Source organism: Rousettus aegyptiacus, unplaced genomic scaffold (assembly GCF_014176215.1).
Source record: "Rousettus aegyptiacus isolate mRouAeg1 unplaced genomic scaffold, mRouAeg1.p scaffold_m13_p_16, whole genome shotgun sequence".
NCBI classification, from domain to species: Eukaryota; Metazoa; Chordata; class Mammalia; order Chiroptera; family Pteropodidae; genus Rousettus; species Rousettus aegyptiacus.
Window position 1 is genome coordinate 2,313,003 of NW_023416291.1, and position 15,645 is coordinate 2,328,647.

General features: G+C 52.3%; 1 long non-coding RNA gene across 1 annotated transcript; it reads left to right on the forward strand.

Moving 5' to 3' along the window:
• The first annotated feature begins 13,278 nt into the window (after nucleotides 1-13,278).
• Nucleotides 13,279-14,842, forward strand: LOC107510867. The gene is made up of 3 exons (XR_001596942.2): nucleotides 13,279-13,736; nucleotides 14,441-14,526; nucleotides 14,639-14,842. It is a non-coding gene; the product is annotated as an uncharacterized LOC107510867 (long non-coding RNA).
• The last annotated feature ends 803 nt before the right edge of the window (nucleotides 14,843-15,645 follow it).

Below are 15,645 nucleotides of genomic sequence, written 5' to 3' on the forward strand. Positions count from 1 at the left end.
TGTCCAGAAAAGACTTCAGTATTCAAGTAAACTTTTAAAAACGTCAGCGATGGCTTTTCCAAGATTAAAGCTGAGAATTCTGTAATACCTAGTACCTATCACTGACTACTAGACACATTTTAAAATTTCAAATCTTTTTTTGACTCCTCCAATTTTACTAGCCAGCTTAATCCAAGATTTAAAATTTTTCCCCCAAGCCGAAGTCATTGTTCTTATTCCAAATATGAAAGTACAGTGAACAGAAATTAAGACGAGCTAAGTCAGTGGAGAAAGAATTTTTCTCCCTATTGAAGTCCTCCGGGTCCCAGCGGAACGTCCACTTGGTGGGTGAACTGTAAGCCGTCCCGTTTACCTTGTGTAGGGGCAGGTGGCCGGGGGAGGCAGAAGGGAGTCCGGTGAGCCTGTCCAGAAGTGGGGTGTGTGTGACCTAGTCAGGCAGATGCACCGTCCTTAACTGTCAACAGTGACCGGCTCTGCTAAATAGGCAATTTTCTCCATTTCCTCTCTCTCTCTCTCTGTCTCTCTCTCTCTCTCTCTCTTTTTTAAATAAGAAGCTATATCTTAGACATTTGGTGGTAACCTGAACAAGGAAAGCGAAATGAAAACTCAAAGTAATTATCCAATTCAAAATACAGGTACATTGGTCACGCAGACTTTCTGAACATTCAGAACTGTTTCGGGAAGGCTTAAACTATTTCACTGGTGGTTGAGTTGCCTTTAAGTACCAACTTGGAAAACAGAACTTGTATTCATTAACGTGCTCACAAAACAGGCCCCTCCCCATCTGGGAAGATTTGCTTTCTAAGTCCATTCCCACTGAAAACGGCAGTCCCCGGGTTACATAATGAGTCACTTGAGAACCGAGTCAACATAGGGTCGTGGGTGACTAGTGTTTCATCTGGACACAAACCCCGATGTTTATCAAAATTTTATTCTTAATTTCTGCTCATGGCAATCGTTGGAGGTGTAGAAGCGTCCTCGGCCCCCGAGGGGCTCTGTGCCAGACAGAGAAAGGGGTCCTGCGCCGAGACAAGGCTGGCACGCCGGAGGGTGTGCACCCCACTGCCCACCGCCCACCGGGTCTCGGGGGGCAGAGCCCGGCCAGCCGAATCCTGTTCCACCTGTAGGAATTACTTTCCTGGCAGAAAGTAATTTAAATTTTTTATAAGAAGTTTGTATGTAATTGCTAAGGATGAGATCCAAATCTCAAAGACATCATGCACCTGTAAAGGGCCTCAGCATACCCGGCCCTGGGCTGCACCTCGCTCTCCTCTGCAGGAAGCGGGGTTTCCATGGAGACGCTGGAGCCGCGCAGGCGGGATCACTGTGTTCCAGAAGCTTTGGTCCAGGGCATAATTTACACCCAGATTTCCACTTTGAATGGTTGTTTCATCGAAAGCTTTGAGTTCATGTTTACAGAAAGTTACAGATTACCTACCTCGTATCTTCAAACTGAGAAGGAGAACACGGGACATTTGGTCCAGAGGCATTTCGGACATTCCAGAGCTTGGAGACAGGCCGGAGGGTCTTAAACAAGGCTGCTTCGAACTCCAGTCCGCAGCTCGCCGGGCAGAGGGCTCACACACGGCATGCTGCGTGCCGCGCTCTCTTCAAAGTGAAGAAAAGATGTGGAGGATAAAATATTTAGAATGTTACGCTTTTTCCAATTTTTTCATAAATCTTTGGTCATTTTTCATCTTGTGTATTCCATGAATAATTGGATACATAGCATTGCTTTCAGTGGTCGTGATTTATTATATAGTTGTTATCCATTAGTTCAAGGGAATTAGATTCATCTTCCACAAAATTACACTGATTTCTAGAAACTCTGCCATCCAAGCAAGTTCAGGAACAACTTTTCAAGTCTAGTCACCTTTTCCGATTAAGCCTAGATGTTACACAGAAAGAACGTCACAGAAGAAAAAAAAGAGAGAGACTGGACCCTCGGTCTTCACCTGATGAGGACCCGTTTCTGTCACTGCCCTTGACAGTTTTGTGGACTACAGAGATTTTTTATTTCTTATGCTAGATGTTGAGCTTAAAGTACCTCATAGCCTTTGTGAGCAGCAGAAAGGGCCTGCCTATGCTGCTACATTTGTCCCCCAAAACAGTTATGCTTTCTCTGGAGAATCTGCAGCTGGAAAAGTGAGCTCAGTGTAGACCGGCAGCTCACGAATCAAACCAAAGCAAGTGTAACCATTGATGCCGCTCGAAGAAGGTTCTGGCGCCCACTGGTGCCTACCGTGCCACGGCGTTGGCAGAAGAAGAATCGAGGCCGCCAGGGGCAAAAAGACGCCGGTGAGTCCTTCGGTGTCACAAATTAGAGACGTTAATCTCCGCGTCTCCAAGAGGTGAAGGATTTCTGCGCGGAATCTGGAACGCCCAACAAAGGTCGCGGTCAGAGACGGGCCGGAGCCGACTTCACCTTGACCTCCAGGTCGCGTTTTGGGACTTTCTTCCAGCAGCGAAACGGAGAAAGACTGCCCTGCAGTAGGCAGGGCACGGGCCGCGTCCAGCCCCGTGCGGGCCGGTGCTGGGTCTCCCGTCTCCGCCGGCGAGCCGCATGCCACCTGCCAGTTTTGTGGGTGAAGGCAACTCAGCCTCTTGGGGTTATATTTCTACACCTGCGGCGGGTCGAGTGGGGAAAACACGTGTTTTTAAAACATCCCGTCCAGCCCTACAATCTGTGAAGAGAGAAAAAGAAGTTCTTTTTCCCAGAAGACACTTCATCATGCTTGTTTAGCTCAGGACGGCAACATCTGAATTCACATGACCGATGCTCATGGACAGCGGGAGCGCTCAAGCCTCTGTTGATGACGAAGGTAACCCAAGCTGCAGTTCCTTGTCCGGGACTTAATTACAAGAGGGGAACACCCACTGGAGTCTGGGGTCCCCAACCCCGGGGCCGTGGACTGCGGGGGTGGGGGCCTGGCCTGTCAGGAACCGGGGTGCACAGCGGGAGGTGAGCAGCAGGCCAGTGGGCGAAGCTGCATCTGTATCTGCAGCTGCCGCCCCCTCCCCCCCAGCGCCAGCATCACCGCCTCAGCTCCGCCTCTGATCGTCAGGCATCAGATGCTCACGGGAGCACCGGTCCCTGGGGCCAGAAAGGCTGGGGACAGCTGTGCTAGATTATACTGTATTCTAGGGATTCAGGAAAAGTTGTAATAAACACTAACTGAATAAATATCGTTTCGGGAAACAGTGCGAGCCGGCGCTCTGGGGCTGGCGAGGTGGGCTCCATGACCGAGTGTCTTTACTACGTGCATTGCCAGTGGCCGACACCTGCTGAGTGTCTGTACCGTGGCGGAGGCTTTATACACGTTCCCCGGCCGTCACGCCAGACATACTGTTTTGTTTTCAGCTGAGACAACCTAGCCACGTAACCCCGCCCGAGCCCAGGCCTGGGAGGGCCCCCAAACCCTTCCCACCCCCACCCCCCACACTGCCTCCCTGCCCAGGTGGGCAGGAGGCTGGGGGAGGCTCAGCAGGACGGGGGCCCAAGTGTGGCGGGGAAGGCAGGCCCCGGAAGGGACAGTCACTGTAACTCCCGCGCCTCCCCGGAGCGGGTCTGACACCCCGCGGGCCCCCCGGCCCCGCGGACGCCCACCCAGGCCCACGGGCGTCCCGCATGGCCTGTCTTGTCAGGAACGTAGGAGCAAAGGGGAACGAAGGCCAGTGTCCGAATGACGTCAGCCTCCCCTGCGTCGCCAGGGCCGCATAGAGGAGGCCCCGAAACGGGAGGCGACGGTTTTTAAACCTGAGACAAGAACGTGTACAAAGAGAAGGCAAAATTCCAAAACGGCAGCTTGGTCCGGTTCCAGCAGGGGACCCCGCAGCGGGGCGGGGCGCCCCGGAACTGCACGGGGGTCGGCCCTTCCCGCAGCTTTGCTGAAACGATGCGTTAATTTTGACTTGAACTCAGTTTTAAGTTTTCGTTTGGTAAGTTTCATTCCTAAAAGATCCGGCGATCAGGGTTCCGCTGTACTTTCAGTGTACCCAGAGCCTCGGGGAATGTTCAAGGAGCGAACCAAGGTCAGACACAGGGCTCTTCTCCGCCAGGGCTAAGAACGGAGCTGCCCTGATTAACTCCGCCTTTTTTTTTTTTTTCCTCATGAGTTTATCAAACTCAGTTTTGATAAAAGTCTGATGAACAGTTCAGTGTTTTTGAGACTCCAAAGACACTGCGCTAAAACGAAGTCTCTCCAAACCCCACCTCCCTGAATTACCACGGGAACAACTAATTTCCTTCCTTCTTCTGCGAGAAAACCTGAGGGCCAAAGCTGGCACAGTAATTCACGCTTTAGGGGAAAACTCGTCCTTTCCCACTCACTGGTGCGCATGGCTTTAAAGAGACGCAAAATAAAAGGAAGTCAGAGCCAAAACGTCTCTCGAGCACCCTTTCATCCTCCGGTTCGTTTATGTATTCATTTTTTTTTACTGAAAACAACAGCAATGATATATTCCTGTTCTCCATCTGATCTGAGAGTTGCTTAGCATGTTTTGTACACCCATTGAGATATACTCGACGTGTGGCACCGGGAAGTTCGAGGTGCTAAGGCGGCGAGCTAATCAGCGTATTCGCTGTGAAACGGCACAGTGAGGTCAGTTAGCGCAGGCACCGTTTTTTTTTTTTTAGTGGTGACAACATTTAAGATTCGCTCTCTTAGCAACTTGCAAGAATGTAACACATTGTTGTTACCTAGGTCCCGAAACTCATTCATGGTGCAGCTGGAAATTAGTGCCCTTAGCCCAACGTCTCCCCCCTTCTCCCCGACACGCCCTCGGCCCCCGGCCCTCATCGTTCCCGTCTCTGCCCCTGCACATCTGGCTGTCTGGTCTTGTTTCACAGATAAGTGAGGTCGTACAGCCTTGGTCTTTCTCCGACTTTATTTCCCTCAACAGAAGGACCCCAGGGTTCACCCATGTTGTCACAAATGGCGGGACTTTCTCCTTTTTTATGGCCGAGCAACATCACGGGTCACGTGTATGGATGCACACACGCGTGTGCACAGGTGTATGTATAAGATGCATCGTCTTTATTCACTGGTCCGTCGTTTCCCCCTGAGAACTCCCGGCTCCGTTGTCAAGCAGCAGTTAACCACACATCTGCAGGTGTATTCCTGGGTTCTCTGTTTTATTGATCTACGTGCCTGCTTCTGTGCCGGTACCATGCTGGTTTGATCACTGTAGCTTTGTAGTATAGTTTGAAACCAAGAGGTGTGACGCCCGCAGCTTTGTTCTTTCCGGGACGACTTTGGCTATTCAGCGTCTTCTGGGGTTCCTTACGAATTTTAGCATTTTTTTTTCCATTACCGTGAAAATGCTGTCGGAATTGTAATAGGGGCTGTGTCGAGTCTATAGATAGTTTGGGTCATATGGGCGTCTTAACAACATTAGCCGTTCCAGTCCACGAGCGTGGGCTCTTTCCTTTTATTTGTGCCTTCTTCAGATTCTTTGATCAATGTCTAACGGTTTCCAGTGTGCCGATCTTTGACCCCTTTGGTTCAACTTATTCCTCAGTATTTATTTATCCCTAAATATTTATTTTCCCGAAGTATTCCATGGTGCGCAAGGTGCACAGGGTGTGGATTTAACATACAGGACAGAGCGGCGAGCTCCACGGTGCCGCCACCCCCTGAGCCCTGTCACGCGGCCGCCCCCCCTTTCCTGCGGCGAGGACATTGGGGATCTCCCCTCTCCCCAGCGTGACAGCATCCGACACAGCCGTGTGAGCTGGAGTCGCCGTGGGCAGGACCTGGCCGAGGGTCACCTCTTGCTCTCGCTTCCGGCCTGGACCGTGTGGGAGACGCGCCGGGTCCCACTTGCCCATGGAACACCGCGTATCGGGAAGGCCGACGGGGCGAGCTTTCTTTGGGGATGGGTTTGGGGGAAACTGTTATCCCTTGAGAAACACTCTGTGACGATTGCCGCTGTTTTCCGGTGGGCGACGTATAATCCAGATGGCACAGGTGCGGGTGACTTGCCAGGGCTCCGACGGGCACGGAAGCATAATCTCGTCGCAGAGGGGTGAGCGCGCTGGAGGCCTAGAACAAGCGCCTGCCGAAACCTCGGCAGCGCGAGCTCGATGCATCCAGTCGGCTGTCGCGGGACGGCGTTATCCTAACCTCAGGAGTCTGCGTCTTTTCTCACACCATCTCTACCTCCCGGCGCGGCGCAGGGTGGGCTGGTTCCGTGGCGCAGGGCTGGGCGCCCAGGTGAGCATCCCGGTTAGACACCCACGGGCAGCCTGCCGGCCCCGTGGTCAGGTGTACGACGGAATGGCTCCGCGTTTGTAGGTACTGCAGAAACATGCAGAGCAAGTCCAGCTGACATCCATCCCTAGGCGCGGATTTAACACACACACTTTTTTCCGTGACGGAAGCTTTTGGGGTACAGTCCCCCAGCCCCTTTCAGATGCGCCGCGCAGTGCAATTCCCTGTGGCCGTGCTGCATGTCACACCCGTGACACACTCGCTGTGTTACAGGTTTGTGGCTTCCGACCTTCGCTCACTCCAAGCACGCCCGCCCTCCGCCCCGGCCGTCACCCGTCTGTTCCCGTGGCCATGAGCTCGATGTTGTTTTTGTAAGATTCCACATATAAGCGAGATCATATGGTTTTTCTCTTTTTCTGCCTGACTTGTTTCACTTAGTGTAGTAATACCCTCAGGGGCATCTGTGATGTTATGAATGGCAAGATTTCATTCCTTTTCTGTGGCCGAACAATATTTCCCTGAACACACACACACACACCACACGCGTGCACACACACACCACACACACACGCACGCACCACACACATGCACGCACCACACACACACGCATCACACACACGCACCACACACACACGCACGCACCACACACACCACACACACACACACACACGCACCACACACACATACACACCACACTTTCTCTGTCTGTTTATCCATCGATGGGCACTTGGGCTGTTTTCATGTCTCGGCTACTATAAATAATGCTGCAATGAACACGGTGCATATACCTTTTTGAATTACCATTTTCATTTTTTTTTTATAAACACCCAGAAATAGAATACCTGGATCACATAGTGGTTCTAGCTTTAATTTTTTTGAGGACGCGCTGTGCTCTTCCACGGCGGCTGCACTGGTGCGCATTCCCGCCCGCGATGCACGAGGGGCCCCTTTTCTCCACATCCTGCGAACGCTTGTTACTCCTTGTCTTTCTGATGACACCCATGAGCCACTCTGACAGGTGTGAGGTGATGTGTCATTGTGTCATTGTGGTTTGGATTTGCATTTTTGCATTTTTTCCCTGATGACTACTGATGTTGAGCATCTTTTCATGCATTTTAGTCCACTGTATGTCTTTAGAAAAGTGTGTATTAAGATCCTCTGGCCATTTTTTAATCAAACTGCTTTTTGGTTATTTTTTTTTTGTTTTTTGTGTTTTGTTTTTTTGCTATTGAGTTATATGAGTTTCTTATATATTTCGAATATTAATCTCTTTTTAGATATATGACTTTCAGATATTTTCTCCCATTTAGTAGGTTGCCTTTGCATTTTGTTGATGATTTCTGCTCTGCAGAAGCTTTTGGTTTGACATAGTCCCACATGTTTATTTTTACGTTTGGTGTCAAATCCAAAACATCATCTTCAGGACCAAAGTCACGGAGTCTTATGTCTTCGGGTCTTACACTCAAGTCTGTAATCACCTCTCCAAGGGTGAGGCCAGGGAAGGGAGAGAATGTGACGGCCACATCGATTTCGTTACCTGTCCACACTGTTTGTTTAAAGGTGAGCTCAGGGCTGGGAAAAGGCGGCTCGTTTACTATTGAAGTCATTTTCTCTCTCTCATATTATGGTACGTTTCTCTTATTTATGGTCTGCAGTTATTCATAATATCTTTATGCCATGGGATGATACAGCAACAAGTTCACCGATTCGTTGAGTGGCCCATCAGAGTCAGGGAAAGACCCGCAGTGGCTACTGTGATGATTTGACTTTGAGGCTCTGTTTATCATTATTACTCAGTGTGCGTTATATTTAAAAATATATATATTTTATTTCTCAGAGCAGTCTTAGATTAACAGAAAAAAGGAACAGGAAGTCCGCAGTTCCTATGGACTGCCCCCAGCCTGTGTCTCCTGTTATCCACACCTGCTTCGGTGTGCGGCATGCGCTACAATCGATAAAGCAATATTAACATTATGCTTAAAATTTATTTAAATTAGTTTCAAGTACACGATACATTGGCTAGACATCTATGCAGTCCACGAAACGGCCCCCCGACGGCCCCCCCTTCCCCCCCACCCACCAGCGTGTCAATGCCAGCTGCAGACCCTGTGCCGCGCCCCATCCCCGTGGCCGTCCATCAGCTGCTCATTCGCACCTCTTTACCCCGTCACCCCGCTCTCCCGCCCCCAACCCCCTCCCCTCTGGCCGTCACCAGACCGTCCTCTGTATCTGTGAGTCTGTTTTTGATTAGTTTGTTCTTTTTGTTCCTTAGAGTCCACATATGAGTGGAATCATGGGGTTTATCTTTCTCTGTCTGACGTATTTCACTCAGCATAGTAACCTCTAGGTCCATCCATGCCATTGCAAATGGTAGGATTTCATTTTTTTTAATGGCCGAGTGATATCCCATTGTACATATGAACCATAATTTCTTTATCCAGTCTCCGTTGCTGGGCATTTAGGCTACTTCCATGCCTCGGCTATTGTAAATTGTGCTGCCATGACTATTGGGGTGCATAGATCTTTACGAATTATTGTTTGGTTTTCTTTGGATAGATACCCAGCAGTGCAATTGCCGGGTCAAAAGGTATGTCCATTTTAATTTCTGGAGAAGCCTCCGGACCGTTTTCCGTCGCGGCTGCGCCGGTTCGCGGTCCCGCCAGCAGTGGACGAGAGCCCCCTTTTCTCCGCATCCTCGCCCACGCTTGTTCTCTGAGTTATTGGTGACGGCCATTCTACAGGCGTGAGGCGGTGTCTCATTGTGGCTTTAAGCTGCCTTCCTCTGACGGTCAGCGACCTTGAGCATCTATTCATAGGTCTGTTAGCCGTCTGTGTTTCCTCTTTGGAGAAGTATCCATTCAGAAATTCTGCCTATTTTTTAAATCGGATTATTTCTTTTTGTTGTTGAACTGTGTAAGTTCTTCATATGTTTTGGATAGTGACCCCTCGTCAGGTGCATCATTAGCGAGTATCTTCTCCCAGACGGCCGGTCGTCTTTCCGTCTTGTTGATGGCCGCCGCTGCTGTATTGGTGCATTAATTTTAAGTGCAGTCCAGAGTTTCCACTCGGGCTCACTCTGTGCCGCGCAGTTTGGTGAGCTCTGTTAGGCAGGTAACGTCACGTGCTCGCCACTGCCGCCTCGTGCTGGGGTTCTACTGCCCTAAAAGCCCCCCGTGCCTCCCCTAACCCCTCCGTCCCCCGCCCACCCTCGTCCCGCCGAGGCCCTGGCGGCCGCCGATGCTGGTCCCGTCTCCGCGGGTTTGCGCTTTGCCTTTGCTGTGAGGCTGGAATCGCACGCTCCGGGGCCTTTGCAGACCGGTTTCTTTCGCGCAGCAATTTGCACTTACGTGTCTTCTGAGTCTTTTTGGGGTTTAATAGCTCATTTCTTTTTACTGCCGGATGATATTCCATGGTAAACATGCGCCACGGTGTGCTCATTTACCTCTGAAGCGCGTCTCGACGGCTTCCAGTTTGGGGGTGGTCTCGGCCGTCGATGCCAGCTCCCAGGCTCCTTCCCTACCTGTGGTAGGCTAACAAACTGTCCCTGCCAACATATCCAGGACCAAATCCTTGGTTCCTGTGAACCTCACCTTAAGCCAAAAAAAAAAAAAAAAAATTTGCCAGGGGAACTAAAGGAAGGATCTCAGGATGGCAGATTATCCTGGATTTTCCTAAATTCGATCTCTGTGTCCTCGTAAGAGGCAGAGGGAGATGCCGTCCCAGGAGGGGAGGGGCCAGGGAGGCAGAGATGGCAGGGCCGTGATCCTAAGCCAGGGAGAGCCGCGGCCCCGGGGCCTGGAGTGGCAGGGACCCCCGCGTCTCCGGAGCCCCGGGGAGGGGAGGCGGACCGTGGCCGTCTAGACTTCGATTTCGTCCCCGTGAACCTGCTGGTGGACTTCCGGCCTCCGGACCTGTGGGACAATCGACTCGTGTGTTGCGAGGCCCCCAGTTCGTGCTGATCTTGTTTCAGCAGCCGCAGGGCACGAGCATCCTGCCCGTGCCCGGCTGGCGTCGGTCTGGAGCAAGCCGCTCAAGGAATCCGCGGGGGAGGGCGGCGATCCCACCCTCTGCCCCTCCCCCCACAGGAACTGGGAGCAGAGGGCAGGGTGGCAAGGCGGCCAGAGGTCACTCCTCCCGGCAGGGGCCCCTTGGTTCTGGCCTGCTCCTGGGGCCGAGCTGCCTGGCTCCTGTCGGTTTATTTATTTTTCTGAGACTGATTCTTCAACTTTTGCCCCAGTGCTTTGAATATATCTGTGTCCTTACAATAATGTCACTTATTACTTAATGCAGACAGCTGTTTTCTGTTGTTGTTTGTTTGTTTTTACTCACGGAATTCTGAGTTACCTAGAAAGGAGCAGGGGACCCTGCCCCGGTGTGCTCTGGGGCTGGCGAGGTGAAGGGTCACTTCCCTAGCATGAGGTTATTCCTAGAATGTCACCTGCTATAAACTCCTGCAGGAAAGTTGTGAGCCTTTGTCATTCTATTTTATTGATCAAAAAAAAAAAAAAATGACAGAGAAGCTCAGGGAGACAAAAGCAGCAGAAAATTATTTCCCGCCTCGTCGAAAGGCGAGGCAGCGAGATGACGTCTTTTCCCTTTGTAGCTCCGTGAAGCAATGATGACCTGCTTAGTAACCTGCAAAGAACATGTTGTTGTTGTTGTTGTTGTTTTAATGTGACCCTCTAAACATCAATGTCTTTGATGTTTAGAAGGGCAAAAAGTACGGTCCGTTACTGACAGATCTCGCTGTTAAATCACAAGGCATGTCGGCGAGGTGGGGGGAGGCGCCTAGGCTGGGGTCTTACACTTGTTGGGGAGAAAGGGGGTGGGAGGGGGGCGGGCAGGGAAGGCCTGAGCCGTAGCTGGCGTTAGTGAATGTAAATACCTGTGGGCGGCTGTCACCGTCTACACTGCCAGATGGTGACCTTGTCAGTGGGAAAGCTGCCGAGTTTGGATGAAAAGCAGGTCTCGGCACACGGCCATCACGCCTGCCGCACACTCCGGGGTAGTAACAGCCTCCGCTGCGCCTCTTCGCTCCCAGCGGGATCTCCCTGCTGATCCGGGTGGGGTGGAAACAGCTGGACCCTCGCACGGCTGGCCGGGAAAGGCCGGAGAGCTGCTTGCTCGCCCAGCTCCCCGTCCTGGAGAGAGGAACTCCCTAGCGGGGAGCCTCCCTCTCGCCACAGGCCAGGCGGAGCTGCCTTCCTGCTGCCTTGTGTCCGGTTCTTCTATGCCGTGGTGTAGCTGAAGTGGCCCCAGTGAGGGCTGGGCGTCTCCTGTCTTGTTCCTGGCTGGGTATCTAATCGTTATCTCTGTGGGGGGACGTGGAAGCTGGGATGCCCTACATCACCATTTCCCCCCCAGAATGCATCAGCAGTGTGTTGTTTTTGATGCTATTGCAAATGGGATGATTCACTTTATTTCTTTTTTCGGATGTTTTGTCGCTAGCGTGCAGAAATGAGCTGACTTTCGTCTGTGGATTTTGTATCCCACACCTTGACTGAATGCGTTCATTTGTTATGAAGGTTTTTGATGGGATCTTTAGGGTTTTCTATCTGTAAGATCACATCATCTGCACACAGATGTAATTTTACATCTTCCTTTTCTGACTTAGATGCTTTGGCTTTTCTTGCCCCCGTGCCCTGGCTAGGACCCCCAGCACCGTGTCGAACAGGGGCGGTGAGCGTGGGCCTCCTCGGCTTGTCTGGTCCTACAGGAACTCTGCTTTTCACTGTCGACCGTGGGCGCGTCACACGTGACCCGTTATACGTTCGTCTCAGAATCTATGGTCTGATCCAGGCTTACGTGTGGGGCTCCCAGACCATGGCCAGCAGGGTCTGGAGCTGGTTGGTGGGCCCCTTCAGGGGGCAGACAGGTGAGCTCCACTCCTCCCGAGTCCCTCGGAATCTGGGGCTCGTGGCAGGACCAAGCCAGACAAGGCTGAGGCTGCGTCGCCGGGGGACAGAGGTGTTTCTGCAGCGGGGGCCGTGGTCGGCGTTGGGCAGTGGTGCTCTGGAAATGGCTGGGGGAGGGGGGGCACCGTGCCTGTTTAGGTCCAGGGTTATGTGTCCTTCCCTGTACTACTCCCCGGGGCCCCACTGGCACCCAAAACAGCACGTGGAGACGTTCTAGGCAGGAAGAAGCTAGACAGCGTCAGGTGCCTGAGGAGCAGCCTGCGGCGCGGTCTCTCGCAGGCCGGCACCTGGAGCTCCCGGCTCCCGCCACCGGGCTCGGGCTCGTCCGCGTGGCGGATCCCGGAGCCGACGCCGCGTGCGCCTACCCGCTGGGCAGTGCCGGGATTCAGCCCACGCCCCCAGCATCGGACAGCCGGGTATCCCCGCCCCCACAATCTTCTCATCTGGAAAAGGGGGTGGTAAGGGCTCCTGCCTCGTAATGCTGGGTGCCGGTCCAATGGGGGAATCAGTGTGATCAGGAAAGGTTACCCCCGATTGCAGTGGTGATCCCCAAAGTCCTGGGAATCTACCTCCCCTCCCAGCGGCAGGGGGGACCCTTGTGAGAGGGGTTACAGGGCTGGTGACGTCTGGCCGCGTCCTCGATGCTGTGCCCCCGGGAAGGAGCCCCGGGCGTAGGCTCCAGGGTTCTGACCTCGGCCGAGCCTCCGCATCCCCCGATGCCAGCCCCTGACCGCTTAGGCTGGCTGGCAGCTGCCTGGCACTCTGCCCTTTTCAAAACTAGGAAGAAATGTGAGCGCGTCCTATCGTTTTCACATCTACCTGCGTGGAATCTCAAGGATTTTGCCCAAGGACTATGAAATTATGTTTGGCAGAGTCATCAGTCCAGGTATTCAGATCTCCCCCCCCCCCCCCCACTAAGAAAAACTAGGATGTTTAGAAAAGTTTCAAATTAATTCCACACGTGAGACATTTGCATGAAAATACAAGTTTTATATATACATTAAGTCATAAAATTCATCTTAGTCGTCATTCTTACGTAGCTTTCTGCCTTTATGAATTTTAATTTTCTGGTTTTCTTAGAAAAGATAAAAACATTTCATTGAAGCAATCATCTGTTTCACTGAGCTTTGGGGGGAAAAATACTTCATATTTTAAAAGATGTTTGAAATTATCGCGAGAAAACCTGGACCTCTGGTTCTGATCGTTGTGAATTCATGCCGGGCGGTTACTAAGTGCATCACCTATGAAATTAATGACGTCTCTTGGGCAGTGGCTCGGTGCTTGGTGCAGCAACTAGAAATCTCTCTGGGTGTCTTAAGCGGAAAGAGATTTAGCCGTGAAGACTGGGGCTTACAGAAATCGCTCCGGGAGGACGCTCCGGGCCACGCGTCTAAGAACAGCCCCCCAGACTGCGAAGAGAGGCCGCCTGTGGGGCCGGCGCCTCTGCACCGACAGGGAGCGAGCCGGGGGGCAGCGTCACCTACCCCAGGAAGCCAGGGCCGCCCGGAGCTGGGGCGCAGGCAGCCCCCCAGCAGGGAAGTCCCGGGTCCTGCCGGCAGAGCACAGCCAGGTGGGCAGCATGGAGGGGGCGTCGCCTCCCGAATTGCAGGTGAGTGGGTGTCGACAGGAAACCCAGTTCTCCTCAGACCGCGGCTTGTCGGGAGTCTCTCCAGGTCGCCTTCTAGCTCCGCCGGCCTGCAGGAAGCGAGGTCACGCCACAGGCCCGTGAGGCCTGGCCGCGTCGCCAGCGGACACTTGCAGATGTCAGCTAGGTCACTCTGGGGCCCCAGCAGGAGCTGCGGCTCGGCTCAGCCAACGAGCCTCAGAAGCCAGCACGCGAGGGCGGCCCCGGGGGGTGCCGAGGACCGGGCCCCTCTGTGCAGCGCGTGACCTTGGGGTGGCCCCCTGCGGCCGCTCCGCGCACCCCGTTGGCGAGTGCTGGGCGCCGTGGGCGGGGGGCCGTGCCCCCGCCCCCCACCACTGCTGGTCGCAAGCGACACCGCTGAGCTGCGGGCCGGGGCCGTGTCGCTCCTGCGCCCCAGCGGGTGCTTTCCGAGGGGCCGGACCCTTCAGTGCGGGGGGGGGGGGGGGCTGGCTTTCAAAGGCTCGTTGCATTGTCTTCATACATTAACATAATCCAGGGTCACTATGAGAGTTTACTCAGGGAAGTTGGGACGTAGCTCTGGCTGGTATTGACCTACAAAGTTCGTTTCAAATTTTCTGAAGATTAAATGGAACGGTTGAGACCGTGCAACTATGCTGCTTTTCCGATTGTCTATTTTCCCTGTTCCACTGAGTCGAAATCTTTTACAGGTGATAACAGAGCATTAACTTTTCAAAGCGTCCGTTGAACTTACCTGGTGCCGCAGAAGCAAACCCTCGTGGGATCTGTTGCTCAGGTGGGTCTGCTGGGCCAGGTTTGCTGCGGGTCCCACTTCTTGACAGCCACACTCACTGAATAATAGCTGTTTTGACATATAGTTCACATTCCATACAATTTACCCTTTTAAGGCATATTACAGTCTACAGTCACGCCACCCTGCACACGCCCAATCCCATGTGATCTCGGAAGCTAAGCAGGTAAGCAGGGTCGGACCTTGGATGGGAGGCCACCACCTAGGAAGAGTGGGTGCTGTAGGTAAAGAGAAGGAGAGAGAGAGAACAAGGAGAGAGACAGAGAGTGAGAGAGAAAGCGAGAGACAAAGAGGAGAGAGACGAGAGAGAGAGAACGAGAGAGAGAAACAGAAGAGACAAAGAGGAGAGATACGAAGCGAGAAGTAGAGAGAACGAGAGAGAGGAGAGAGTGAAAGAGGAAAGACAGAGAAAGAGAAAAAATAGAGAAAGAAGGAGAGAGAATGAGAGAACAAGGAAGACAGAAACAGAGAGAAAAAAGAACGAGAGAGAATGAGACAAAGAGGAGAGAGAAAAAGAAAGAAGAGAGAGTGAAGAGAGGAAGAGAGAAGGAGAGAAAGTGGCAAGAGAGAAACAGAGGAAAACAGACAAAGATGAGAGAGAGAAGAGAGAGGAAAAAAGAAGAGGAAGACAGAGAAAAGAGAAAGTGGAGCGAGAGAAACAGAAAGGAGAGAGAGGGAAGCACAGAACAAGAAGAGAGAGAAAGGAGAACGAAACACAAAGAGACAAAGAAAAGAGGGAAAAAAGGAAGGAAGGAAGAAAGAAAGAGAGAAAGCGGAGAGAGAGGAGAGGAGAGAGAAAAGACAGAGCAAGAAAGTGGAGAGACAGAAACACAGAGGAGGAGGAGAGAGAATGAGAGAGAGAGAGAGAGAAACAGGGAAAAGCGAGAGTAAGAGAGAGTGAAAGAGGAGAGTGAAACAGAGGGAAAGAAAGAAACAAAGAGGAGAGAGAATAGAGGAAGGGAGAGAGAAAGAGGAGAGAAACAGAGGGAGAAAAAATAGAGGAGAGAGAGTGAAAGAGAGAAGAAAGAGCGGAAGAAGTGAGAAAAGAGAGAGAAAAAAGAGATAGAAAGAGAGCGAAAGAGAAATAGAAAGAAAGAGACAAAG